Here is a 27,873-nt window from a genome sequence, read left to right as displayed (position 1 = left end):
TTCCTGCCCTTCACCAGGCTCACAGCTGCAACCTTTGAGCTTCAGCCCAAGTACCCCCTCCTCCAGGAAGCCCTACCTGAACCCCTGCCCCAGAGTAAGAAGCGTCTTCTCTGTACTCCCACTCCGCTCCTCCCCAACCTATCTCTGTGTGCTGCAACTCTCGTGTGTGTGTGTGTGTGTGTGTGTGTGTGTGTGTGTGTGTGTGTGTGTGTGTGTTGGGATGGGGTGGGGAAGTGGCCTTCCTGCTGCTTTTTGCCTGTCTTTCCAATCAGGCCCTAAGTTTACTGATAAGTATTCAGCATCAACATGCATTTGCACCTGTTGGTGAAAATGTCTATGCTTCCTCTAAAAGAGAACACGGTTGTCAGAAGCCCAGGTGTAAAGACTCAAGTAGAACAAATGGTTGGATTCAGATTCTAGAAGTCAGATTTGGGAGGATGGGACCATCAGGGGCCAATTCAAGAACTCACAACCTACAGAGTTACTGGGAAGGAACCAGCTGGGATCCATAAAGCCCGGAGTGGCAGGAAGGTTCTAAGAAGATGGTGCACTTTGTGGAGGGAGGAGATTAGATCTGATGGGATTCACTGAAAAGACCAATGGCATGTCGCTACCCCATTAGCCTCTCTCAGCATTTCCTTATAATAAGGAGAGATGAAAGACACCTGAAACATCACGAAAGATGAGACAGCGGCAAGACCCAGGAAAATGAGAGCTCAGCACCGAGGTTCTGGGCTTGTTTGTTGCTGCAGCATAACGCAGCCTGTCCTGACAGCTACACACACGCCCGTCAGATAGGAGAACAGCCACCACCTCCCCGTCACACAGTCGAGGGTATGTGGGCACAGAGACACGGGGCAGCACGGCCGCCTCCCAGCGCTCAGCAATCAACCCGCCACAGCATTCACCGAGCATCCACAACGTCAGATGTGTTCAAGGCACCGAGGATACAGTAATGAAGAAGGGCTGAAAGTCCCTGCCCTCACGGAGCTTATAGTCTAGAGGGAAAGAGACAGACAATTAACAAATAAGCAACCAAAGCATATAACGTTTTCCTAGCATTTATGAAAAAAAGCAACACCAGAAGCTAGAGGCCTGGGGCATGTGTCTTATTTTAAATGGGGTGGCTAGGGCAGCTCCTTTCTGAGGAGATGACATTTAAGCAGAGACTAGAAGGGAGTGAAAGGGTGAGCCATATGGGTATCTGGGGCGAGGGTGGTCCAGGCAGCAGGGACAGCAAGTGCAAAGGCCGTGAGGTGGGAGTCTAGTTAGCACCGGGTGTGCATCCTGAATCCTGAGTCCACGAGGGTCTCACTCTTTCTCACCCTCTCCAGCAGCTCGGGAGAAGGACAATGCTGAACTAGGTTCAAAGGAAGTGAATCAAGCAGGCTGCCCTGGGGCCTCCTCTGATTGAGCGCCCCCCACCCCACAGCCCTGGACCCTCCACCAGCCCCACCTGCCAGCCCTAGTTAATAGGAAGGCACATAAACTGCTTTGTGCCAGGAATCAAGACCATTGCCTTCTTTGCCTGCCAAGTCCCCTGATTTTTTTTACTTAAAGCCAAATGCCATAATACCTAACCGCCTCTTATGGGGCTCCCCAGCTTGGATCTGGCGGGCCAGAAACCAGACTGGGGCAAGGCTTGCTCCTGCAGAGGGCTTGGAGCTTGTAACTAAAGGCTCAGTAGAGAGTCACAGGGTGGGAAGCCCCCAAGGGCTCCACTCTGAAGCCAGCTGCCCAAGGGCGATGTTTCCAAGGAGGCCACTGGCGCCAGGGTTGAACCCCAAGGCTGTGGAGCCAGGTGGCCTGGGCTTGAATCCTGGCTCTGTCCCCCACTAGCTACCCGCCAGCAGGTTGATTACCCTGTGGGCACCTCTCACTAAAAAATGGGGGTAATAACAGGGTGAGTGTGAGGTCTAAATGAGATCATATCTGTAAGGTTCTTAGCCCATAACAAGTGCTATAAAATTGTTTTCTAAGTAAAAGGGAAGTGCTTAGTGAAGTGTATTTTAAAATCACTCTCTTCCATGTAATTGTATTTAAAATGTTCAGTAGGAAAAGGGTTTGCCCCCTTTAAGAATAATCTGGAATAAACTGCTTCTGTCAGCTCAAAGTCAGTGATTAAGAAACAAAGCAAGAGTTGCCAATGGTTTAATTAGTTCCTTTTAGCACTTAAGGCCAAACCCAGAGACCTGCACAGGTGGGAGTGGAAACCAGCCTGGGAGCGGCCAGCACAGTGGTGCTCCCTGGTTTGGGAGCACCAGGCCCCCTCCCAGACTCGGCAGACAAGCTGAGTTGAATGGGCAGAGCCCAGGGCTCAGCCTGTAGCCATCTGACCCTCAACAGCCAAGGAAGTTCAAGGTTAGAGGGACCACGAGTAAGGTATAGTTTGGGCCAAGGCAGAAAAGGAGAGACCACCTCAACGCAGGTAGGTTACTTTTATTCAGGCAAGGAGGGGCAACAGTGAGCCTAACTAATGACCAGGCTGAGAGCACAAGGGATCAGGGAGGCTTCATATTTAAAGGGAGGTTTGTGGAAGCGATAAGGGAAACTTCAGTCAGGCGGGTCCGATTTGGGTAATCTTTAGTTGAGGTGGCATTTGTGGTTGAACAGGGGGTGAGAGGTTTCTGGGCAGAGGGTGATAAGTCCCAGGTAGATGCAACCAGCCCAGAGCATCAGGGCAGGACTTAAAGTTCAGTTTTGTTTTCCCCAAAGTTAGATGATGCAGCAAGGGCCTTTGAGACCGTTGTTTTCTTTTCTAGGCCCAAAGACACCTTCATTCCAGACCCTGAAATCATAAAAAATGGGAAAAAGGGCACCGTATCTGTCTGGCTACTTCCTGCTGGATAGGGGTGACAGTTCTGTGCCTGGAACGGAGGATCGTCCTAGGGCCCAGGGTCTCCTTTTCCTGAGGTCAGGGTGAGGCTCTCGAGAAGAATGGTCTTGACCTGGTCTCGAGAGATAGCCTGAATCCATTCTTGGAGAAACCTTTGAAAGAGATTGAAGAGACAGAGTCCAAATAAGAGGAATACAATGACAAGTACCAGTGGTCCCAAGAGAGGGAGCAACCAAGGGAGGGCCAACTGGAATGGGTTTTGGGGAATGTAACTCTTTTTTGCGGAGTTCGATTCTGTCTCTAAGTTCTTTGCCTCTGCCCTGGACTATGCCCGTTTCATGAACAAAGTAGCAGCAATCCTCTCCTAGGAAAAGGCAGGTCCCTCCCTTTTCCGCGGTGAGAAGGTCCAGGGCGTGCCTATTTTGTAGGGCCACAGAAGCTAATGAGTTAATTTGTCTTTGGACGAAAACGAAGGACTCCACTACCTGCTCCATGTCTTCGTTAAGTTCTTGGGACAGCTTGCGGTAGAAATGGGCCGTGGTCGAGATGCCCCCAGTCCCGGTGCCTAGGGCTGCTGCTATGCCAGTCCCAATCAGGAGCGGGGCTATGACAGCTTGTCTTTTCCTGTGGGAAAGTTCCCCTTGGGGGTAGACTATTTGTTCTATCTCTTCTTCTTTGAGGAATGTTAGACCCGGGGTCAGGAAGACCAAGATGCAAGATCCAGGGGGGTCCAAGGGGAGACATGAATATGCATAGGTCCCACAGAGAACGAAGATTCCTGGATTGGTGCAATTGTGCTGTTCCAGAGAACCCAAGTGGAGCAGAAGGAGGGAGCGGAGTTTGTCAGACCAGTGTAGTTGGGACTAGAGTAGTTGATACAGGTTAAGTTTGAAGAGGCTGAGAGAAGGACACTGTCAGAGACTGGGCAGGTGAGTTGTGTAGTTTTTTGCTGGGGAGGGGAGGTATAGTTGCCCTGTGACAGCCAGGCTGAGGGTAAGGGCATTGCTGTGTGCGGAGGGAGACAGTGACGTGCATGTCCAACACTGGGATGTGTGTTGTGTGTACTGGAAGAGTTGGAAGGCAGAGTTGAAAAGGTGGGTAAGGTGTTGGTTGTCAGAGGGAGGTTTTAGGACAGGCTATAATTGGGAAAGGAGGTCTAGGCATTTATAAGGCTCAGGGGTCGCCTGTAACCGGGAAATTACGTTCTTTATGACTTGTTCTCGTTTCTTTTCCCGATATTGATCTAGTACCCACCCCCGTCTGAGTACCGCCGGTGGGTAATGGGAGAGAAACATATGTTTCTTCCATTTGGCTTATGGGCGGTGCTCACGAAACCCCCTCTCTTCTGTACTTCAACAGTGAGTAGGGGTTTGGACTTCCCCTGCTGAGGTTCACGGTGCATGGTCTTGGAGCTGTATTGTAACATGAGGAATGATCATAGGAATAAGTGTCTGAGTCATGGGGCTGTTAGTTAGGCAGTGCGGAGGAAGTAGCACCCTAGGAGCAGAACACAGCTAACAACATAGGCGATACCGACGAAAAGACGAAGGATAGGTGGCCAGTCCTGAGGGGAGACAGTTACTAGGCCTATGGCAAGGACTAAGATTAAGAGTGCAGTTATAGTTAGATGGGGAGAGGCCAGGCAGGGCGAGGGGCGGAAGGCCCCGAGTTTTGTGCTAGCTTGAATCTGAAAAGGAAGCGTGTTCATAACAATGTAGAATGATGTAGAGAATGAGTAAAGAAATCAATTTCGTCTGGAGTCAGGTTGTAGAAGGTTCCCTGAAGCCACAGTTGAGACACCAGGTTGGTCAGGTCTTTGAAGGAGGTTCCTGTTGGGGTGCTGGTCCAGAGTCTGGTGGTAGTTGGGTCGGGAACAGTTGTAGGTTGAGGAGAGTCCAGGTCACTCAGTGTCTTCTTGGATGGTCGACAGAGGTTGTCACCGGGTGAATTTTAAGGAGGTGGGCCCTGAGAGGGAGACCTGAGAGGGGTCAGTTAAGGAGGGCAGCGCAGGATCGGAGGTGACCTGTTTTAGGTGAGAGAGGTGTACTCAGGAGGTGACCTTCTCGGGTTTAGCTGCGGTCGGGGTAAGGAGGATGATTTTGAATGGTCCCTGCCACTTTGGGGTTAGGTCACCCTGGGGATTATCAGACAGATAGACTGTGTCCCCAATTTGTAAAGGGTGCAAGGGGGCTTGGGGGGCGGGGCGGGCGAGTTGTGGTTGACGTATTTCCAGAGGGCACTGTGGAGTTCCGCCAGCAGAGGGGAATGTAGGAAGCTTGATATGGGAGGAGGTTGGGGGGAGTCCAGGAGGGAGCATGGGCCTCCATACATCACCCCAAAGGGGCTCAGCCCCAGGGGCTTTCTGGGCAAAGCCCGCACTTTGAGGAGAACAATCGGCAAAAGTTTAGTCCAATCCAGATGTGCCTCTAGGGATAGTTTGGTAGGAGTTTCTGATTATTCTATTCATCCTTTCTACCTTTCCTGAGGACTGGGGACTATATGGAATGTGAAATTTCCAGGGTATCTGTAAGAACTGGACAAGTCGTTGGGTAATTTTGGACGTAAATTCCAGGCCATTATCAGACTGTAGGGATGAAGGTAGGCCAAGCCTGGGGATAATTTCTGTGAGGAGGATTTGGGCCACGGTGTGGGCTCTTTTGTTTGTAGTGGGAAATGCTTCTACCCATCCCGAAAAGTGTTCACAAGGACCAGGAGGTATCTGACTCTCCCGACCGGGGGCATATGAGTAAATCTATCTGCCAATCCTGTGCTGGGAGGCTGCCTCGCATGTGATAGGTTGAAACGTTGTAGGTTTAAGGTTGGAACTGGGATTAGTACGCTGACATGTCTGACAGCGGCTAAGATCATCTAAATATTGTTGGTCAGCAGTGAATATGGGAAGTGGTTACGGAGGAACTGTTGGAGCGTCTTGGACGAGGGATGAAAGCGTGAGTGTAGATAAGAGAGGATTTCTCTGGTGGTGGGAGGGTCGGATGGAGTCCGGGCTAAGACGACAGGGGCACTGCAGGGAGGGATGGGACAGGGCTATCTCCTTTGCCTTCCGGTCTGCGCCGTGGTTGTAGGCGGATATGAGACTTCCCTCTTGATGTCCCCTACAGTGGAGGATGGCAGCTTTGTTTGGTAAGAGTGCTGCCTCTAGAAGTTTGTGGGTCAGGTCTGAATTAATGATGGAGGATCCCTTTTGGGTTAGGAAACCTCTTTCTCTCCATATTAGGATGTTTGAGTGAAGTATGTTATAGGCATATTTGGAGTCTGTGGATGTTAACCCTTAGATTGTTAGCCAGAGTCAAAGCTCTGGTGAGAGCTATCAGTTCCGCCTGTTGGGAGGTGGTGTGAGGTGGCAGAGGTGAAGCCTCAATTGTCTGGGTCCCGTGATTGTGACGAGGTCCCCCGGCTGATGGCGTATCCTGCCGCCAAGGTGGGGGTTTTTGAGAGCTGCCGTCAGTGAACCAGCGTGGGGTGTCTGGGTCTCGGATGGGCTGATCTGTTAAATGTTGGAAGGGGTTTTGGGTAAGAGCTACTGTTAGGCTGCAGCTATGTAGGAGGGAGTCTGTTGTAGAGGACATGGGTAATAAGCTGGCGGGGTTAAGGGGAGAGCAGGGGGAGAATGAGAGCTGAGGGTCAAGGAGAAAGGCGTGTAGGGCCTGTACCCTCGAAGGGGGAAGGGAGAGGAAAGCCCGATGTGGTAGTAAGTCTCAGAAGGTGTGCGGAGAACAGACTGTTACAGGGGCGTGTCTAGAGAGTTCATTTGCTTCGGACACGAGGGCTGTGGTAGCTGCCATGGCCTGTATGCAGGGAGGCCAGCCCTTGGTCACCATGTCAAGCTGTTTTGACAGATAGGCTATGGGAGCCCACGTGTCCCCGGCCCGCTGACACAGAAGTCCCAGGGCCTGTCCTTGGTTGGAACGGGCAAAGAGAAAGAATGGTCTGGTGTGATCCGGCAGGTAGAGAGTTGGCACTCGGAGGAGGCTCTGGGTGAGCTTGTGAAGAGGATTGGCCAGCGAGGAGGGGTTAAAGAGGGGCTCACCCAGACATCCTTTAGTTGCCTCATAGAGCGGCTTTGCAATGAGAAGTTAGGGATCCAGATACGGAAAAAGTTTAGGAGGTCGAGCATAGACAGGAGTTCCCTTTTCGTTTTTGGAAGTGGACAGTTAATCAAGGCCTGGATTCTATCTGGGGGAATAGTTCTCTGTTGGTGGGATATGGAGAGCCCCAGGTAGGTGATGTTTGTCTGTACTACTTGGGCCTTGGGTCGGGACACCCGATAATCCCAGGATCCCAGGGCCCCAAGGAGTTTGGCAGTATGTTGGAGGCAGAGCTTTCGGTTGGGCTACAAAGCAGGAGGTCATCTACGTATTGGAGGAGATGACGCGGGGCTAGGTCGAGTGTCTGTAGGTCCTTTTGTAAAGCCTGCCCAAAAAAGTGGGGACTGTCTCTGAACCCCTGGGGGAGAACTGTCTATGTGAGTTGTTGGGAAACATGAGTTTCAGGGTCTTGCCAGGTGAAGGCGAAAAGGGGATGGGAGAGGGGGTGGAGGGGGATGGTGAAAAAGGCGTCTTTGAGATCTAATACCGTGAAGTGGGTTGCAGTCGGGGGTATGGTAGACAGAAGGGTGTGAGGATTAGGGACTATTGGGAATGTTGGTGTGACAGCTTCATTGATTTTTCGCAGATCCTGGACCAGTCTCCAAGAGTTTGGTCCCTTCCTTACTGCCAGAATAGGGGTGTTATGTGGTGAGTGGGTAGGAATTAAGATGCGGGCTTGAGGAAGATGGTCTATGATAGGCTTAAGTCCCTTGTGGGCCTCCGGGGTGAGAGTACTGTTGGGTGATTATAGTCGAGGGGTCTTTTAGGGTAATGTGGACTGGGGGATGATGTTTGGCTATGGATGGGTGATCAGTGTCCCAGACTTGGGGGTCTAAGGCGGGTAGATCCAAGGGAAGGTCAGGGGTGAGGGATAGGGTGGTCCAGGTGCCATCTGCGTGCAGAATATAGAGACTGTATTGAGGCCGGGTATAGTAATAAAGACCCCCAATTTGGATAACAAATCTCTCCCTAGCAGTGCCACTGGGCACTGAGGCATTATGAGGAATGAGTGTATGAGGGTCTGTTTTCCAAATTGACAGAGTAATGGAGGGCTGATTTTTGGCCTTAAGGGAACTCCAGAAACCCCCTTGATTATGAGTTCTGAGTCTTGAGTTGGGCCAGAGTAGGAAGTTAAGACAGAGAAAGCAGCTCCAGCATCTACTATAAAGGAGGTCTTTTTCCCAGCCACTACCCCGTCTATCCTAAGTTCTGAGCTCGTGTCTGGGACACAGGCTAGGGGGCTGGAACCCGGGCCCTGTCATTGGAACAACTCTCACAGGGTTGGGCTGGGGTTCTGGGGAGAAGTGGGGATCTCTCCAGGGGCCCCAGGGCGTCCCTGTGGACATTCCACTCTCCAGGCCTGGGAGGTGGGGACCTCCCCAGGGGTGCCAGGGCATCCCTGGGGACAGTGCATCTTCCAGTATCCCCACTGACCACAGGTTGGGCACGCTTTTGTGGGGGGCCATGGGTTCGGGCATGCCTTTGCCCAGTGTCCTGACTGGTTGCATCGGAAGCAGGGTCCAGGGGGTTCCTAAGCCCTGGTCTGGGGTCACTTGGGCCGGGCTGATCTCTTCCCTTAATTGCTGCCACCAAAAAGGCATATTTAGCTTTTCTCTCGCGCTCTTTTTCTCTCTTAGCCTCCTCTTCTCTATTATTGAACACCTTGAAGGCTGCTTCTAGAAGGTCTCTTTGGGGGCTCTCAGGGCCCTTCTCTAGTTGTCGAAGCTTGCGTCTGATGTCGAGGCACACTGCCTGATGATCTGAACATGGAAGTAGAGGAACCCAGCGGGGGTGGTGATATCTAGGTTGCTGTACTTCTGGACTGCCTCTGTGAGGCGTGTCAAGAGTAAGGCTGGATTTCCGTCCGCCCCTTGGGTGATTTCCCTGGCTTTATCATAATTGACATGGATATGCGTATTTTTCTGCATTCCTTCTAGAAGGCAGGTAATCATATGATTGAGTCTCCTGATACCTGGGTCACCAGGCTGGTACATCCATTGGGGATCTAACTGAGGCACCGCCTCATCAGCAACTGGGCTATCCCGGTCTTGGTTATGTAAGTGATTGGCATGGGCTTTCGCCACTTGCCAGATACGGTCCTTTTCATCTGGGGTGAGAGTGGCATTTAGGATATAATACACGTCACTCCACGTGAGGTTATAGGCCTGGGAGAGTATCAGGAATTCTCTTCTGTATCTGGTAGGATTTTCAGAAAACGATCCTAACTTTTCTTCTATCTGGCTCATGTCTGACAATGAAAATGGTACATGGACTAGGGTGGGGCCCTCTGGACCCACCACCTCTCTTAGGGAAACATGTGTTGGGGACGTGATCGCAGGGGGAGACAGAATGGGGGAAGGGGAGTTGGGGAGATGGGGTGGCGGGGTTGAGGGGGAGTCAGAGGTTTCAGGGTCAGTAGGTGAGTTGGATGAGGGGGAAGGAGAGGGTTGGTGGGGTGGTGGGTAGGGAGGGGGCTCGTCTGCTGGGTCGAACTCCGGGGGTGTGGAAGGTCGCCATGGGCGGTTAGTCGAAGAAGAAGAGCCCTTTTGCTTGGGAGGCAAGGTGCAGAGAAGGACCTCGTGGGTGGAGCAGGCCTTGCATAGGGAGGGCCTGCTCCAAAGGGCCCAAAAGGCTTGGGCATAGGGGACCTCTGACCACTTGCCATTCCATTCAAGGAAGTTGGTGAGATTTTGAAGAATGTTAAACTCAAATGTGCCGACTGCAGGCCAGCAGTCTTGACTGTCCAATTGGTATTGAGGCCAGATCTGTATACAGAGTTGTTTTAAGTGGTTAGCTTTGAGTTCAGTGAGTAAGAGCGGTTTGAGATTTTTGAGAACACAGGCCGGGGGGAATCTTTTGGGACAGATTGGCCAGACCCCATAGTTGAAAGGCAAACTCCTATTGGGAGCTCGAGTCGTCACCCGTAGTCGCAACAGGAGTTATGAGAAGAGGGCTCTGTGTCAAGGTGGAGCGTCTCCTACCATCGCCTACAGAGTGGCCCTGGGCCGGGGCTCCCCGGGACCCGGAGAGGACTGGGTTCTAGGGCGCCTCTAGAACACCGTCCGGATCTTACCTTAATCTAGGGGCCTGCTTGAGTGCGGGGTTGTATGTAGAGTGGTTGAATGGCAAGAGTTCCCTGTTCCGGAGGTTGTCAGAGAGAGAAAGAGGGAAAGGGGGTAGAGCTGAGGCCTGGGGATACGCAAAGCACCAATAAAGCCTTAGGACAAGGCTTGCACCTCTCCCAAAGGCACTAGGCGTCCGGAGAGGAACTTATGAGCCCTGGCAGAAAGGGAGCTTGGCAGCAGGGCGGGTGTTCAGGCTCCCAGACTCCGGGAAAAGGGAAAACAATGAGAGGGAGGGGGAGTGAGAGAGAGAGACTAGTGCCTCGCCCCTCCCGGGTCTCAGCACCAAGAATGTAAGGTGTAGTTCAGGCCCAGGCAGAAAAGAAGGAGAGACGACCTCAACGGAGGTAGGTTACCTTTATTCAGGCAAGGAGGGGCGACAGGCGGCCTAACGACCAGGCTGAGTGCGGAGAGGGATCAGGGAGGCTTCATATTTAAAGGGAGGTTTGTGGAAGTGACTTCCCCGGTGACTCAGACGGTAAAGCATCTGTCTACAATGTGGGAGACCTGGGTTTGATCCCTGGGTTGGGAAGATCTCCTGGAGAAGGAAATGGCAACCCACTCCAGTATTCTTGCCTGGAAAATCCCATGGACGGAGGAACCTGCTAGGCTACAGTCCACGGGGTCGCGGACATGACTGAGCGACATTTATTTTACTTTACTTTTACTTGTGGAAGTGATAAGGGAAACATTAGTCAGGTGGGATGTTTTGGGTAATCTTTAGTTGAGGTGGCATTTGTAGTTGAACGAGGGGCGGTGGGGGGAGGTTTTGGGCAGGGGGTGATAAATCACGGGCAGATGTAGGGGGTGGGAGGTTTCTGGGCAGAGGGTGACAAGTCCCAGGTAGATGCAACCAGCTGGGAGCATCAGGACAGGACTTAAAGTTCAGTTTTGTTTTCCCTGAAGTTAGATGACTCCGCAAGGGCCTTTGAGACCATTTTCTTTTCTAGGCCCAAGGACTCCTTCACCATGCATACCAGAGACTGGATGGATGGAAGGAAGGAATGCAAGTGAATTGAAAGAATAAACAGTCTAGTGGTAACAAGAGGAGTAAAAAGTTAGTATCAGGACTTCCCTGGTGGTCCAGTGGCTAAGAAGCTACACTCCCAACACAGGGGGCCTGGGTTCAATAGAAGCCCTGCTGCTGCTGCTAAGTCGCTTCAGTCGTGTCCAACTCTGTGCAATCCCATAGACAGCAGCCCACCAGGCTCCCCCATCTCTGGGATTCTCCAGGCAAGAACACTGGAGTAGGTTGCCATTTCCTTCTCCAATGCATGAAAATGAAAAGTGAAAGTGAAGTCGCTCAGTCGTGTCCGACTCTTAGCAACCCCATGGACGGCAGCCTACCAGGCTCCTCTGTCCAAGGGATTTTCCAGGCAAGAGTACTGGAGTGGGGTGCCATTGCCTTCTCCATAGAAGCCCTAAGCCCCCACTAAAGGATCAAAGATCCCACATACCACAGCTAAGTGAAGGTGAAAGTGAAGTCGCTCAGTTGTGTCCGACTCTTTGCGACCCGTGGACTGTAGCCCACCAAGCTCCTCCGTCCATGGGATTCTCCAGGCAAGAATACTGGAGTGGGTTGCCATTTCCTTCTCCAATACCACAGCTAATAGCCAAATAAAAAGTCTTCAAGCTACTTGAACCAGGCCTCCCACACTAGTCAAACTTTCTGCATACATATCATCTTTCTTTTTCCATCTCTTTGATTACTAAGGCACACTCTCAGTTTGTCCTTAAAAGGGAAAAAAAAGCACCACTGGAGGGAGGTGGTCATGAGCCTGGTCCTTTCTGGTTCTGTGTCCACATTGGTGGCATCGGTCTTCCCTTGAGGGCAGAAACAAACACCAATATGATTTCTCAAGTACCTAATAAGTGCAATACATAATCTTCACTCCTCACGTCTGCTGTCTCACAGAGACAACACTCCCATTTCACAGATAGGAAAACTGAAATGAAGTGCTCGGGAAAGGGCTGAGCTTGGAGACTTCCCACAGAGCAGGGGGGTGTCCAGGGGTCAGGACTGAGGCCGGGGTCCCAGGTGCCCCCTTCCCTCCTTAGATCTCTCTACCCCCCCCTCCTTCTCCCAGGACCTCGTCCGCCCCTGGGTTTCTCTCTGAAGAGCTGCAACAAGACGACAAACTCCCTTCAAGCAACAGCAGTCACAGGGATGGGAGTTAATTTCCACCAAGTGCCAGAATGCAGTGGGGTTTAAAACAGAAAGCAGAATGCCGAGAGAAATTTAGGAAGACATTCGTAAATGGAGAGCTACACCGTGTTCCTGGACTAGATGACTCAATATTGATAGTGTCACTTCTCCCCAAAATGATCTGTAGATTCAGCACAACCCCAGTCAAAGTTCCAGCAAGTTTTTTGTGGAAATTGATGAGGCTATTCTAAAATGTGTATGAAAATGCAAAAGACCCAAAACAGTCAAGATGGATTCCCAGGTGGCACAGTGGTAAAAGAATCTGCCTGCCAATGCAGGAGACCCAAGAGATGTGGGTTCGATCCCTGGATCGGGAAGATTCCCTAGAGAAGGAAATGGCAACCCACTCCGGTATTCTTGCCTGAAAAACTCCATGGACAGAGGAGCCTGGAGGGCTACAGTTCATGGGGTCGCAGAGAGTCGGACAGGACTGGGCGTGAGCGTGCATGCCGAGTATGAAGAACAAAAATGGATGACTTAAACTACCTGATTTTAAAACTTTCTATAGAGCTACAGCAATTAAGACATTGTGATAACGGTTTAAGGGTAAACAGACCAACAGAAGAGAACAGAGAAAACCCAAAAATAGACCCACCCATATACGGTCAATTGAGTCAGGACAAAGACACCAGTGCAATTCAGCAGAGGCAGGATTTTCTCTGTGCCCCCAACCAGCCTGGCCCCATGTCGGGCACCAGAGGTGGGGAGGAAGCTGAGAAAGATAATGGGGGGAGGGGACCCCCTGCTTTTGGTGAGAGGGGCTGGTCTTATGCTGTGTGTGTGAGTGTGTGTAAGAGGCTGACCTTCCTGTTGAGAGACAGCTTGGGAGCTCTGGCCAGCTTGGGGAGACCCTGAGAACTGAACAGCTTCCTGCGACTTCAAAGCCCATTTTTTCCGCAGAGGGATACTGCACTGTTGCATTGCTGGGCCGAGCCACACAGAACCAAAGGTGCATGCTAATGAGGAGCCGCTGCCAGGAGGGGTGTAGCCTGGGCCCCCTGGTCCCTCCAGCTCCAGAGTCTGCTTCATCCAGAAGCCAGGCCAGGCCAATTATTCCCCACCCCACCCCGTGTCCACTAAGGATCTCTCTGGAGACCAGAGCAAAGGCAAGAGGCTTCAGAGGCAGCTGGAGGGCTTGAAGACAAAACCAAGGGGCGCCGGGGCCAGAGGATGGCAGTCGGAGAGGCCAGAGAGTGGTCAGGGAATGGTGGTGAGAGGCGACCTCTCTGCCCACACGGGTGTCCTGTTTCACAAAGGCTGGAGCACAGAAGGAAAACATGAGCGAGGTTTGCCCTGCCCCTGCTTCTGGCGAGATCTGGAGGGACCAGGAGCTCCTGGGCTGCACTGCTCTCAGAGTGAAAAGGAGAGACAGGCCTGGGAGGCCCCCCCCTCCATAAAGACAGCGGCAGAAGGCTTGAGACAGAAGAGCTGGCACTTCGGGAGGACGCCCTGTGCGCCACTCCTTGCATGCCACCCCTCCCCCTGCACTTGAATCACTTAATCTCCAGGACCGAGGTCAGCACAATTACTAGCCCCACTTTAGATGAGATAACGGAGGCACAGAGATGCTAACCAGCCTGCCCAAGACCACACAGTACTGAATGGTGGAGACAGGATTCAGACCCAAGTAGCCAAGCTGACCGCGACGGCCGGGATGGGGCGTGGGGGAAGCGCTGGAAGGGTGTTGGGGAGCAGAAGGCCCCCCACCCCGCACCCCGCAGATCCGCCGGAGTCGAGTTGGGCGTGGTGCCTTCCGCGGTCACCATGGCAACCCGAGCAGGGTGGGAAAGAGGGGAGACAGTGGGGGAGGAGAGCGGGCTCTGCGCATTGATCTCGCTTCAGTCAGATTCAATCTCGAGTGAAAATGGATTTTTTAATGCGTCTATTAGCTGCTTTGAAAACGCAAATTGAGTTCAGGAGAGACGGAGGCCGCCATCAGAAAACAATTTGGCGTCTGAGGTTCTGGGGGGCAGGGGCGCCCCAGAACGAGGTACCCACCCCTCAAGCGGGAGCTTAAGTCTTGACGAGAGGAAAGGGAGGAGGTACCCTGCGGCTGTTACCCCTCCCCAACCCGCAGGGTAAGGGGTTCTAGCGGGAGACAAGGGGCAGCTCTTCCACAGAAAAGAACAAATTGCGGGCTCTAGAAAGAAGCTAGTTCTCATGAAGGGCACAATCCCGGAAGGCTTCCTGGATGAGGCAGGATTCTGAGGGGCCTTTGAAAATTCACCTTCAGCAGATCCCAGGCTCAGGCGAAAAATAAGGCCCAGCAAGCTTTGGCCCAGCGCTTTAGAATGTATAAAAGGCTCCTTCGCTAGCTCTTCCTTACTTGAGTCATGCTAAGGGCTACGGAGAGTAGATTGCGAACCCATTTCACAGTTAAGAAAATCGATGCGGGGCAGGTGTGTTGCCAGTATCTCTCAGGAAGGGCCCAGGCTGGCTAGAATTCCCCCTCCTTGTTTTGTGAGACCCACATCTCGGGGAGGGAAAGGAGCTGCAGGAGCAAGCCTGGGTCGAGGGCCTTGGGGAGCAGGGATTGCTGGGTGCAGGTGGGGAACGCCGGCCTCTCCACCAGAGTTCAAGAGAGGTGAGGAGGGGGCTGACGGGGCAGGAAGTGAAAGGGAGGGAAGAGGGGTGCGGGTCAGATACCCCATTACTTCTTTCCGTTGTCCTTGCTGTGTGTGGAGGCTTCTTTGCATATGCAAATGAATCCATCCTCCCGCAATTATAGCAGTAATCAGGAGCAAATTACCTTCTTGCTGTTTACTTTCAGCGTCCTTAATTAATCTGGTTATTAGACGATTAATGAAGCTTGTTTGGTGAGAAATTCATAGCAAGAATGGAAAAGGGGATGTGTGTGTATGAGGTGTGTGTGAAGTGGGTGGGAGATGGTGCACTTAGCCAGAAATAGAGGCAGTTCCCAGGAGTCCCCTCAGCCTCCCCGCCTCTGTCTCCCTCCCTCGGCACACACCCTCCTCTCCTTCCCCCAAACTACCATTCTCAGCTTCCTCTTGCAGCCCATCACCTCCTCCAGGAAGCCTTTGTGGATTGGAAAAGTGGCCCCTCACCTCCTCCAGATAAAGGCCGTGGCTGCACACAGGGTGGGAGGTCCAGAGATAGTTCCCTGGCCATCTCTATTGCCCCCAGAGCCCACTCCAGGCCCCCTCATTCTCACACTGCCTCATGTTCACTGCCCACCCCCCAGACGGTGTCCAGAAAGTGTTCCAAAGATGGCTCTCTGCCCGCTACCGGAAAAAGTAGCCTCTCACGGTCTGTGGGCTGTCCAGAGGGTACTGTGTCCACTCCACCCCTACACAACACGCTGGGCTGAGAAACCACCACTCGGCTTGGGAGAACACTAAGATCATATTTCTTTTAATAATTTACTAGTAACAGTCTGAGGCTCAACCTGCTCATGCAGTAGTCAGGATTTCTCCTGAGGTACCCTTTCCCTAGGTAATATCTGGGGTTCCCAAGGACAAGTGTTCGTGTTTCACAGTTTTATCCTGGAGTCATTTGTAATATTTTTTTTTCTCTCCAGTTTCTTTTAACGTCTCTGGACTTCTACAGTTCTGCCTCAGCGTTTGTCTGGGTTTCTCTTTAGTTACTCTGCTTGAATTCTTCATGCTTCCTTCCCAGGATTTGTCTTTTTTTTTTTACAATTTCTGGAAAATTCCTAATCAACATTATTAAGTGTTACTTCGCTCAATCCCCTCAATTATCTCCTCTGAAATTCCTAGAAGGCATGTGCTAAATTCCTTATTCTATATCCCATGTCTTTTTTTCCTCTTGTTCATATTTTTCTCTCTGTGCTGTGTTATGGCTAATGATTTCTTCAAATCTATTTTCCAGTTCACTAACTATCTCTTCAATTGTATTTAATCTGCTATTAAACCTGTCCATTAGGTTTTACATTTCAACATTATCATTTTCATTTCTGAGTCTATGTCACTTTCATATTTGCCTGCTTTTCCTGGCCACATTTTTATTTCTTTAAATAGTTTAAACAATTCTTTTTTTTTTTTAATATTCTGGATCTGACCATTCCAGTATCTTAAATCTCGAAGGTCTAGTTTGGCCATTTGTTGTTTTACTGACTCACTCATGAGCAGTTTTTTTCCTCATGTACTTTGTAATTTTGCAGATTCAAGCTTGGCTGGGTTCTACCCATACAAAACCTGCACAGCAGGAGTTGAGGGAGACTGTGTCCTTCCCAAGAGAATTTGCTTTTGCCTTTGCTTTAGCCAGGTGCCTCAGGGGCTACCAACGTACTTGGAGTTAATTTCACTACTGGGAGTTTCCTTGAAGGTACAAATGTTTCCCCTAAACCTCTGCATGGGCAAGCCTGTGGTTATAAACCAAAGGCTTTTCTTTCTACCTAGAACGCAAGCTGAAATAGACAAATGCTCTTATCATTTCTCTTTGCCACTGGTGAATTTTTTTCTCTATCCTTTCACAAGAGGTGTAGCTTTGAGAGCCTTGTTTTATGTTTTGTTTTGTTTTTATAAAGGTCTCAATTATGACTCCCTACCATGACTGCTCATAACCTCTCTCTTTCTTCCTCATGAAGCCTTCAACACCCAAGCCTCTAGGCCTTTATTTCTGGGCCTGGACAACTGTGTCCTCCAGGAGACATTTCTGGTTGTCACAACTGGGGAAGGGAGTTGCTTTGGCATCTAGTGAGTAGAGGCCAAGGTTGCTGCCAAATATCCTACAAAGCACAGGACAGCCCCTCCTCAACCCAGAATAATCTGGCCCAAAATGTCAACAGTGCTGCTATTGAGAAACTCTGATCTCGGTCATGGAAATGTATGTGCAAAGGACCCGAGGTCTCCCCAAAGCTTCAGGGCTCCCTGACACTCAGGCTTCCAGCACCCCCCTTTTTTTTTATTTTATTTTTTAACTTTACAATATTGTATTGGTTGACAGCCTAAAGATTTTCCTTGCATTCATTCATTCTGAAAACAGACATGCATTTAAAAAATAGTTGTGTCTTAAAAAATCATTCTCTTACAGAGCACCCCTGGGTATTCTGTGGTGGGAGACACCTCAGGATGTCCGCTGGTCACTCCCGTCGGCGTCCACCTCTCTACCGTTTGCTGCTCCCGCTCACCTCTTACCTTCTCTGTTTCATCCCTTCTCCCTGCACCAGTGCACACCTGGAACCCCCAAGAACGTTACTGAAGGTTTGGGAGACAACTGAAAGAGCCCTGAGAGGTTATGATATGTCCCCACCAGCAGCAGTTACTGTTCCACAACTTCCCTCCTGCTCAAATCTCCAGGTCTCCCATCACCCTCACCCACAACCTCAGAAAGAATGTCATTTCCTCCCTTCAAGCCAAGACTCAAGCCATTCCTGCAGCAAGAATATGCATCCCATCCCTTGGAGTCTGCATCACGCTTGTCTACTCTGGAATCCAGAGCTGGGCCTACAGGAGGTGCTCAGTATTGACTAGTTGAATGAATGGATGAGGCCCTGCTTCTGGGTCTGGCAAGGCACTCATACTAAGTGTACGCATTTTTCCTGGCTTCTGGGTTATTCAGCTTCAAAGTGACAGCATGTTGGGACAGCCACAGCTTTGGTCTAAATGTGCATTTAGGAGAAGCATTTCTCTAATGCTTCAAGGGCACAGCCAGGCTAGAGGAGCTCCTGATCTCCATAACTAAATAGCACACTTAAATTAACCTTGCAAACTGCAGCATCTGTGCTCCAATTTGTAGTGACTTTACAGTTTCCTCCAAGAACAAATAGGGTGGATTTTTGCTTGTTTGTAACTACAAGGCCCAGCCTGGGATGGAGGAAAAGCCAAGGCAGCCTGTTCCAAAGCCTTAGTTCTCCACCTTCAGAAACCCAAACTGCTGCCACCCCCAACTGGCCTCACCCTGGAAAGAGCAAGGCAAGGTCTTTGTGACCCAAGCGGCCCCTGGAATTCCAAGGTCATTCACTCCATTCATTTGTTTCAATAAATATTTACAGGATAACTCCATGTGCACTGTTTCAAGCTTTGAAATTTAGTAGAAAATAAAGTCCCTGCCCACTCAGCACTTTTGTTCTCCTGGGAGAGACACAATCAATATACTATGGGATGGGAAGGGGAGGGGGTGTAAGATCTGTGAAGGAGAATGAGGTGAGTCAGTGGCTGGAGTGATGCAGGGTGGCGAATGGGGGTTTCTATTTGAGGAGCGGTCAGGAAATGCCTCTCTGGGAAGGCCGCTTTGTTCGTTGAAAGTTAAGTCAGCCAGAATTGGGGGAGGGGAGAGAGGATTGGGAAGAGAAAGGGAAAGGAAGGAAAGGGGACCGGACAAACATCAGAAGGCTGCCCCATTGAGTCTCACAGTCCTTGGCTAGAGATCTGACGGGAAACCTGGAGGGTTTAAAGCAGGGACCTGAAAGATTGTAATTTACATGTTCACAAGGTCCCTCTGGCTGAAGCATCAGACCTATATGAGGGAGTGGGGGCAGGAGGGGGGGTTCTAAATAACCCAGGTTAAGTGAAATAGGAGGGAAGGGGCCAGGGCACAACTCTAAGAATGACACAGCCGTCACGGATATGACATAAACTGGTTAGAACCAACGAGGTCCAAGATGGCGGAAGATTCGCCTTCCAGTAGACCTCGAGGCTCATTATACACTGATTGTAACACAATTAGCTAAATGACACACCCACAAGCACCAGGACAGTTCCAAGGCGGGCCATAAAAGGCCAAAAAGCAGGCAGTGGCCCAATTCATGGAAGTTCCACCCTTTCCTTGAAATAGTTGGAATAATCCTCCCACTCATTAGCCTATGAAATTACCCAGCCCATAACAACTAACCACACCATGTTTCAGGGCCTCCTGCCTTCTAAGATAGCCCACATTCTGTCTATGGAGCGTGTTTCTCCCAGAGCCTCTCTCACCTTCCTAAATGGACTGCTTTCTGCCTATGGGATGTATATCTCTCTAAATAAATCCGCTTACCTATCCCTTTGCCTCTCACTGAATTCCTTCTGCGCTGAGACATAAAGAACCTGAGCGTCATTAAGTTAACCATTAACCTCCTGAGACCAGGTGTACAATCTCAATTAAAAGACAGTAGGTTCGTGTCCCAGCCCATGAGTTCAAATCTGGTTTTTGGCTGGGTTCAAGACCTATCTGAGCTGTGCAGGTTTATAAGGATAATGGTGGTTTGCACCAGGTGGGAAGAAGTGGTTGGATTTTGAAACTCCTACAGGAAAGTCATCAAGGACTGGCTGGCACATTCGATGTAGGGTGGCAATTAGGGATCAGATTTGATCCCATGGTTTCTGACCTTGAGGCTGATGGGGCCTCTTATTGAGAGGAGAGAGGGGCAGGTTAGGGGGTGGTCAAACGTCTGGATCTGCACACGCTAAGGTGGAGCTGCCTGGTGATGGGGTCCAGAATGTGCTACCCCAAAATATGGCACCTTGGATAGTAAATATTTTAAGCTGAGCATGTTTAAAAATAGCAGAAGCAGGACGGTCACCCGGAGGAAAGGAGCTTCCTCATCTCCAAAGACAAAATGATGACAAGGTGGAATCTAAGAAACGGGCCTTGCCGAGTTCCCCTAGTTAATTACATTTACCTTTCACTCTAACCTGTCACATTTCTATGCAACTGGCTACTCTTCATCAAACCTAGCACAAAAACACTCAGGTCTAACTGTCTCTTCTGTTTTTTGTTCCTTATGAAGGCTCCTGTGTCATCATGTAAAACTTATGTGAATTAAATGTGTATACTTTTCTCCTGGGAATCTGTCAGCTTAATTGTCAGACCCAGTCAGGGTCCTAAGAGGGTCACGGAAAACTTTTCCTTTCCCTCTCCTGGCAAAACGGGGGACTGGGGAGGGGGCCACACAAGTCAAGTTCAGGTGCAAGAGCAGAAAGCTGGAGATGCACGACTGGGAACCAAAGCCACAGAAGAAGCCTCTAGGGAGAGGGTACAGCCGGAGAAGTAAGGGAGTCTGTGGTCTGAGCCCTGGACACACAAACATCCAGAGGTCATTAGCTGGGGCCCCATCCTGCTTAAAGTTTCCCACTGGCCCTCTGGCTGCATGCTGCCAGGTCCTGGATGATCTCTGCTTGGGGTCTCTGACTAAATGCTGCTCTGGTCTCGTTTAACAAAGCCTAAAAGCAACTCAAAAAGATTGAACCATTTCCAAGTAACTTGACCACGTTCTAGACCAACCTCAAGAATATTTCTACGTATACAAAAATTACCAGCACCCTAGGAGGTAAAATTCACAATATCTGGCATCCAATGAGAAATTACCAGGTATACAAAGACAGAGGAAAATGCAATGCATAATAAGAAAATAAATCAATTGGTTGAAACCAATACAAAATGACACAATGACAGGATTAGTAGACAAGGATATTCAAATAGTTCTTATAATGCACAAGTCATTTGGGGGGCTTGTTCTACCTCAAGGACACTGGTGCTGGGAAGCACCATTTTGGACTCTTCCATCTAGTCTATTAGTGCCAGGAGCTTACCTACCAACCAGCTGGCCAGCGCTAGTTCCAGGGCCCCCTGAACCAAAGAGACAGCCACATGGGGACCTGCCCACCTCATCCCATCAGTGGGCTGGCCCCACCCACCAGCAGGCAGCAGTCAACCAGGCCGGGGGTCGGCCCCACCCACTTGTGCACCCACAATAACCAGCTCTGCCACAGGAGAAGGTCCACATAGGGGGCACCCCTTGAGCATATAGGTCTGGTGACCAGAGGGGACGTGCGCTGCTGGGCCTCACTGGACATTTCCTACATAAAGCCACTTTTCCAAGATTAGGAAGTTTAACTGACCTACCTAATACACAAACACAGAAAACTAGGCAAAATGAAGAAACAGAGGAATATGTTCCAAATGAAGAATCAAGACAAAATCCTGGAAGAACTAAGCAAAGTGGAGATAAGCAATTCACCTGATAAAGAGTTCAAGGTAATTATCACAAAGATGCTCAAAAGGGACTTCCCAGGTGGTCCAGGCGTTAGGACTCAGCACTTCCACTGCAGGGGACACAGGTTCAGTCCCTGGTGAGGGAACTAAGATCCCACATGCCACACAGCACGACCAATAATAAATAAATAAAGATGCTCAAAGAACCCAGGAGAAGAATGGATGAATACAATGAGAAACTTAACAAAGAGTTAAAAAATATAAAGTAGAACCAAGCAGAGGTGAAGAATACAATAACTGAAATTAAAAATACATTAGAAGGAATGGGTTAGATGGTAAAGAATCTGCCTGCAGTGCAGGAAACCCAGGTTCGATCCCTGGGTTGGGAAGATCCTCTGGAGAAGGGAATGGCAACCCACTTCAGTGTTCTTGCCTGGGAAATCCCATGGTCAGAGGAGCCCGGTGGGCTACAGTCTATGGAGTCACAGAGTCGGAAATGACTGATTGACTAACACTTTTTTCAATGAGCATAGCTTAGGAGATCTCTGGGACAACATGAAGTATACTAACATTTGAATTATAGGGGTCCCAGAAGGAGAAAAGAGTAAGAAAGGGGCAAAGAATTTATTCAAAGAAATAGCTGAAAACTTCCCTAGCCTGGAGAAGGAAACAGACATCCAGGTCTAGGAATCACAGAGTCCCAAACAAGATTAGCCTTCAGAAGTCTATACCAAGACACACTGTTATTAAAATAGCAAAAAAAAAATTAAAAAGAGACACTTGTGAAAGCAGAGAGAAAAGGGAACCCTCGTGCATTACTGGTGTGTATGCCAGTTGGTGCAACCACTATGGAAGACAGTATGGAGGTTCCTCAAAAAATTAAAAATCGAGCTACCGTCAGTTCAGTTCAGTTCAGTCGCTCAGTCATGTCTGAGTCTTTGCGACCCCATGAATCGCAGCACGCCAGGCCTCCCTGTCCATCACCAACTCCCTGAGTTCACTCAGACTCACGTCCATCAAGTTGGTGATGCCATCCAGCCATCTCATCCTCTGTCATCCCCTTCTCCTCCTGCCCCCAATCCCTCCTAGCATAAGAGTCTTTTCTGATGAGTCAGCTCTTCGCATGAGGTGGCCAAAGTATTGGAGTTTCAGCTTTAGCATCAGTCCTTCCAGTGAACATACAATCTAGTAATTCCACTTCTGGGTATTTCTCCAAAGAAGACAAAAACATTAATATGAAAATGTATATGCACTCATGTATCATTGCAGTATGTGCACTAAAGCCAAGACTTAGAAGCAACTGAAGTGCCCATCAAGGGATGAATGGATAAAGAAGATGTGGTATATATATAACATTACTTAGCCATAAAAAGGAATGAACTCCTGCCATCTGAGACAAGTGGATGGACCTAGAGTGTATTAAACTAAATAAGATAAGTCAGACAGAAAGACAAATACTGTATGATTTCACATGTATGTGGGGTCTAAAAATATAAAACAAATGAATGCTCATAACAGAGCCACACTCACAGATACAGAGAGCAGACTGGTGATTGCCAGACTGGAGAGGGACCAGGGGATGAGTGAAACAGGTAAAGATGAGTGAAACAGGAAGATTAAGAGGTACAAACTTCCATTTATAGAATAACTAAGCCATAGGGATATAACATACAGCATACAGAGTATAGTTAATAATAATTATAACTTTGTATGGTGACAGATGGTAACTAGACATATCATGGTGATCAGTTTGTTATGTATAAAAATATCAACTCACTATGTTCTATGCTTGAAACTAAAAAATATTGTAAGTCAGTTTTACTTAAATAAATAATTTTAAGTTAAAAAAAATAGAAACTATACAAAATGAAACACAGAGAGAAAAAAGATTGGAAAAAAAAAGAATAGAGCATCCCTGAGTTACTGGAACAAGGTCTCACATACATGTAATAGAAGTCCCCCAAGGAGGACAGAAACAGTTTTGAAGAAATAATGACCAAAATCTTTCCAAAAAAGACTATTAACCTACAGATCCAAGAATCTCAACAAAATGCAAGCACAAGAAATGCAAAGAAAACCACATCGGGGCACATCATAATCAAACAGCTTAAAACCAGTGATAAAGAGAAAAAGTAAAAGCAGCCAGAGGAAAGTGACATTACATACAAAGGGACAAAGATAAGGATGACGGCACATTCCTCCTTGAAAACAACAGAAACCAGAAGACAGGGAGCAACATCTTTAAAGAACAAAGATGAAGGCTGAAAGCTGGGAGAGGAGCTGGGAGACTGTGCTCGCCACCCAGGGGTGACAGGTGGTGAGGAAGTGAGCTCCAGAGGTGGCGGTGGGCGCGGAGGAGAGGGCGGAGAGGGTGGTGAGGACTCAGCCACAGATGAAAGGTGGGAAGCGGAAGTCTAGGGGAAGGTGCCGGCTGCTGATCACCAAAATGGGGAGCAAGGAAGCAGACCACGTTTAGGAGAAGACTGAGTTCCACTGTGGACCACGCACAAAGAGAGAACCCTGTACAGCTGCAGCTAGTGGGGTGCTCAGAAGGTTTGGAAGCTAAAAGAGAAATTTGGCATTTATTTGATGATCTATTAGGCAGGATAGGAAAAGCTACAACTTAAAAAATGATCTTGGGACTTCTCTGGGAGTCTAGTGGTTAAGACTGCATGCTTCCAATGCAGGGGGCACAGATTCGATCCCCAGTTGGGGAACTAAGATCTCACATGAGGCATGGCCAAAAAAAAAAGAAAAAGAAAAGGAAAGAAACCAATCTTGATATCCCAGCATCCTAGCAAAAAAGGATATTTATCTCCTGTGCAAACGAAGTTCACCATGGGACGGCAGAAGCTCTCCCCCAACCAGTGACTCAGAGAGCTAGGTGACCTCCATGTTACGGGCCACCACCTCAACCCCAACTTCTAAGGTTGCCACAGGAAGAGAAGGAAGGCCCTGTGGAGGAGGTAGACCTGTGAGCTTCTGGAAGCAACAGGCACAGCTGCTGCCCACAGTTCACTGACCAGAACAGGTCACGTGGCCTCAACCCAACTGCAAGGGCGGCTGGGGTGTGTCCGGGAGGACACGGAGTGTTGGGAAAGTGCTGAAGAAGAAAGGAGCAAATGGGCCCGGCCTGGAGCCCCAGAGGAAGCCCTAGCATATGAGGAGCGGGGGTGGAAGGAAAGAAGCCCCAGAGGAGGGTGGGCGGGTGGGCAGAGAAGGAGAGGAGGGCATGTTGTCCTGGAGGGTGAGGCAGTGGAGGCTCCAGGGTGGGCCCGTGTCCCCTCCTGACCGCCCGTGCTTTCCCGATGCTTTTGTTGTCCTGAAATCACCTTCAGGAGACATTCTCTCCATTCACAGGTGCAGACACTAAAGTTGGGAGAACTGAGTGCCTTGGGCGCCTGTGTCACAGAGGCCAAAGCCGGGGTTCTAGCTCCAGACCCCTCAGTAGGCCTGTGTTCACCCCCTGCCCCTGCCAGGGCTGGGTACAGCTGTCCACCTCCCTGGATGGTGTGCACAGACTGCCCCTGCCCTCCAAGCTCAGACCACCCCCCCCCACCACCCCAACTTTCCCAAGTACAAGCTCAGAAGGAACAGTGTTTACCAGGGAGATGGTTTACAGGGCTCTTGGAAAAGCACACCTCCCCTAAATTCTTAGATTGACCAGGATGGTGGTTCAAATCTTGACAAACTTCTTGACTCTCCAGGCCTCAGTTTCCTCCTCAGCTACTGTATGCATGAGGGGGCAGAGAAGATTGTTGTTGGGGTCCTGCCCTACTTACACATCAGTTCTATACCTGCTTCACCAGTGAGTCCATCTCCCACCCTGTGACAGAGGGCAGGGCTGGCAGGCCCACCCAGGACTGGCCCCTGGCTCCCCAGCCACCCCCATCGTTTCTCCATCCCCTTCCACTGCCCCACAACACCAATAAAATCTCTTCCTCCAATCACACACAGGCCCGCAGGGGCTGGGGATGCCAACCAAGGGCCTGATTTGCATACTCATGCCCCTCCCCCACCCTTAGTGTGTGCACAGTTGCCATAGCAACCAGCCCCAAAAGATTCTCCTTTGCAGTTGCCTCCCCTTTCTGTACCGCTGGAATGCTGGCTGCCTACCCAGGCTCTGGGGGCTCAGAGCTCAGTACTTCCGTACTTCGTTAATGAATGAAGAAACTAGGGCCCAGAGAGGGAAAGCAACTTGCCCGATGGTACACATCGAGTTAGCAGCCAAGCCTGCACTTAGAACCCAGGTCTCCCGGTTCCAAATCCAAGCTGTCCATCATCCTGGGGTGGGGGGGCGGCGGGTAATGGGGCAGATGGGGGCTGTCCCCTATCCAATGACCAGAACACTACATCCATGCTCCCCTTGGTCCTCCAGGGAAGACCTTGAGAAACTGCAACGAAGAAAGGAGCCATTGGACTTTGGGCAGAGACTCGGTGATAGAACTGAGCGCTGGGGTTGGGGGTGAGGCTGTGGAGGTGGCGATTCAGCTATCTAGGTCCCTCTGGGTCTCTGGTCCAACCCCCTCCCCCTAGTCCAGTCATTCAATAATATTCATTATATGCTGTGTGCTGGGGACTGTTCTAGATTCAGCTTAAAGTGACATTTGTGATTTGTGATCAAGCTAACAAAAAATCCCTGCCCTGGTGGGGCTGACCTTCTGGCAGGAGGATGAAGACAAGGAACAGGCCACAGGCACGTTAGGGTGATGTCCGAGATAAAGCAGTGGGGGGAATGCTTGCTACGTGACTGCGGGTAATCTGGGAAGTTCTTTCAAAACCTACCTGTCCCCATTCCACACCTTCAGAGCAGCTGATGTCTTGAAACATGACTCCTATATGATGACCAAACATTGCCGTGTTTCGGGAGAACGTGCTTTGACCCAGAAGCCTGAGGCTTTAGCGGTAGACTTTGAGGTAGCACAGATGACAGTTTGGAAGACGTTTGGGGGCGGGGGCCCCCCTGAAACGACCTGAGCAGCCTGTTTCCAGCACGGCCTGCAGGCTCCAGAGTCTGATTTCAGATTCCTAGAAAGGATCGCCCCACCACCACTCACGGGCACCAAAATCATGACTAAAGTGCAGTAAATGGGAGATAAAGAGCTCAGAGCTAGAGAGAACACCAAGTCACAAGTTCCTGAGCGAGCACCAGGTGCCCAGCTTGGCTGGCAGACCCCTTTCTGGGGAAGAAATTTTGTTGATTTATTAAGGACATTTTCAAACATACGTAGCAGGAGAATAGTATCATGAACTCTCAGATGCCTGAGCACAGCTCAAGAATCATCAACTCGGGATCTGGTGGTCCAGTGGTTAAGAATCTGCTTTCCAATGCAAGGGACACAGAAGTTTGATACCTGGTTAGGGAATTAAGGGGCTTCCCAGGTGGCGCTGTGGTAAAGAATCTGCCTTCCAATGAAGGAGATGCAAGAGACAGGTTCAATCCCTGGATAGGGAAGATCCCCTGGAGTAGGAAATGGCAGCCCACTCCAGTATTTTTGCCTGGAAAATTCCATGGACAGAGGAGCCTGGTGGGCTACAGTCCATGGGGTCGCAAAGAGTCGGACACGACTGATCACAGAAAGAGCCCACGCGTGCAGCAATGAAGACCCAGAGCAGCCCTCCCCAAAATTATCAACTCAGGGTCACTCTGGTTTCAGCTCCATGCCCTTTCTGCCCACGGGAAACCTCTAGTTTTTCTGGAATACTGGGACTGGTTTTATAAGGAAAGAACTGGAAGAACAGAAGCTCCCCTTCCCCAAACCTAACCTGAAAGAGGAGGACTCCAGAAGCGGAGGTGTGGGGCAGCCAACAAGGGGGGAGTCTTGGGCAAAGTAGTCAGGGCAGACCATGAAGTTAGGGGGGCCCCTGGGGTGCCTGCCCTGAGGATAGGGCTCCTAGTCCAGCTGATGGAGCAGAGGGTCCTGACTGAGGGAGCCAAGTCCCGTTTCCTGCCCCAACCTCATCTCTTTGTTTTCTTTCCCTCCTCTTCCCCCCCTCACTCACAATAAAAACATAATTATGGGCTTTATAAAAAAAAAAAAAGGCAAATTATGGTGACATGCTTTAATTATCTGCCAAGCAATGGCGGCTGAATTACACAGGCAGGGCCCTGGAGGTTACCTAAAAATAAAGCAAGAAGCCTCATTAGATGCTAATTGCTGCTTTTGCCAACTGAAGTGAGATCTTGGCACCGTGCACCATTCAGCCCTGGGGTGTCTGTAGAGAAGTCTAAGCCCTGGGAAGCTCAGAGTGCCAGGGCCAAGGCCTGTGGGGCATCAGGGCAGGGCAGGGCAGGCACAGGGGGCGGGGGTGGGGCTCTCATGCCAGGGACAACCCCTCAGTCTCCCCTCAATGCTCAGTGGCTGGATGGAAACCCCAGGCTGGGGCAAGGGCACCCAAAAAAGAAAAGGGCCTATAGGACTTCCCTGGTGGTCCAGTGGTTAAGATTTTGCTTTCTGATGCAGGGGGTGCAGGTTTGATCCCTGGTCAGGGAACTAAGATCTCACATGCCTCATGGCCCCCCAAAACACAAACAATATTGTAACAAATTCAATTCAGTTCAGTTCAGTCACTCAGTCATATCTGACTCTGCAACCCCATGGACTGCAGCAAGCCAGGCTTCCCTGTCCATCACCAACTTCCAGAGCTTGCTCAAACTCATGTCCATTGAGTTGGTGATGCCATCCAACCATCTCATCCTCTGTCATC

The 27,873-nt window shown here is 50.1% G+C and overlaps 1 long non-coding RNA gene across 1 annotated transcript; it reads left to right on the top strand.

Moving 5' to 3' along the window:
• Window positions 1-234: 234 nt before the first annotated feature.
• LOC123330238 lies at window positions 235-18,246 on the top strand. The gene is made up of 2 exons (XR_006545986.2): window positions 235-2,428; window positions 17,420-18,246. It is a non-coding gene; the product is annotated as an uncharacterized LOC123330238 (long non-coding RNA).
• Window positions 18,247-27,873: the final 9,627 nt, after the last annotated feature.

The sequence above is a fragment of the Bubalus bubalis genome, chromosome 2 (genome assembly GCF_019923935.1).
Source record: "Bubalus bubalis isolate 160015118507 breed Murrah chromosome 2, NDDB_SH_1, whole genome shotgun sequence".
Lineage (NCBI taxonomy): Eukaryota > Metazoa > Chordata > Mammalia > Artiodactyla > Bovidae > Bubalus > Bubalus bubalis.
Note: the sequence above shows the minus strand (reverse complement) of the source record. Positions and strands in the feature narration are given on the sequence as shown.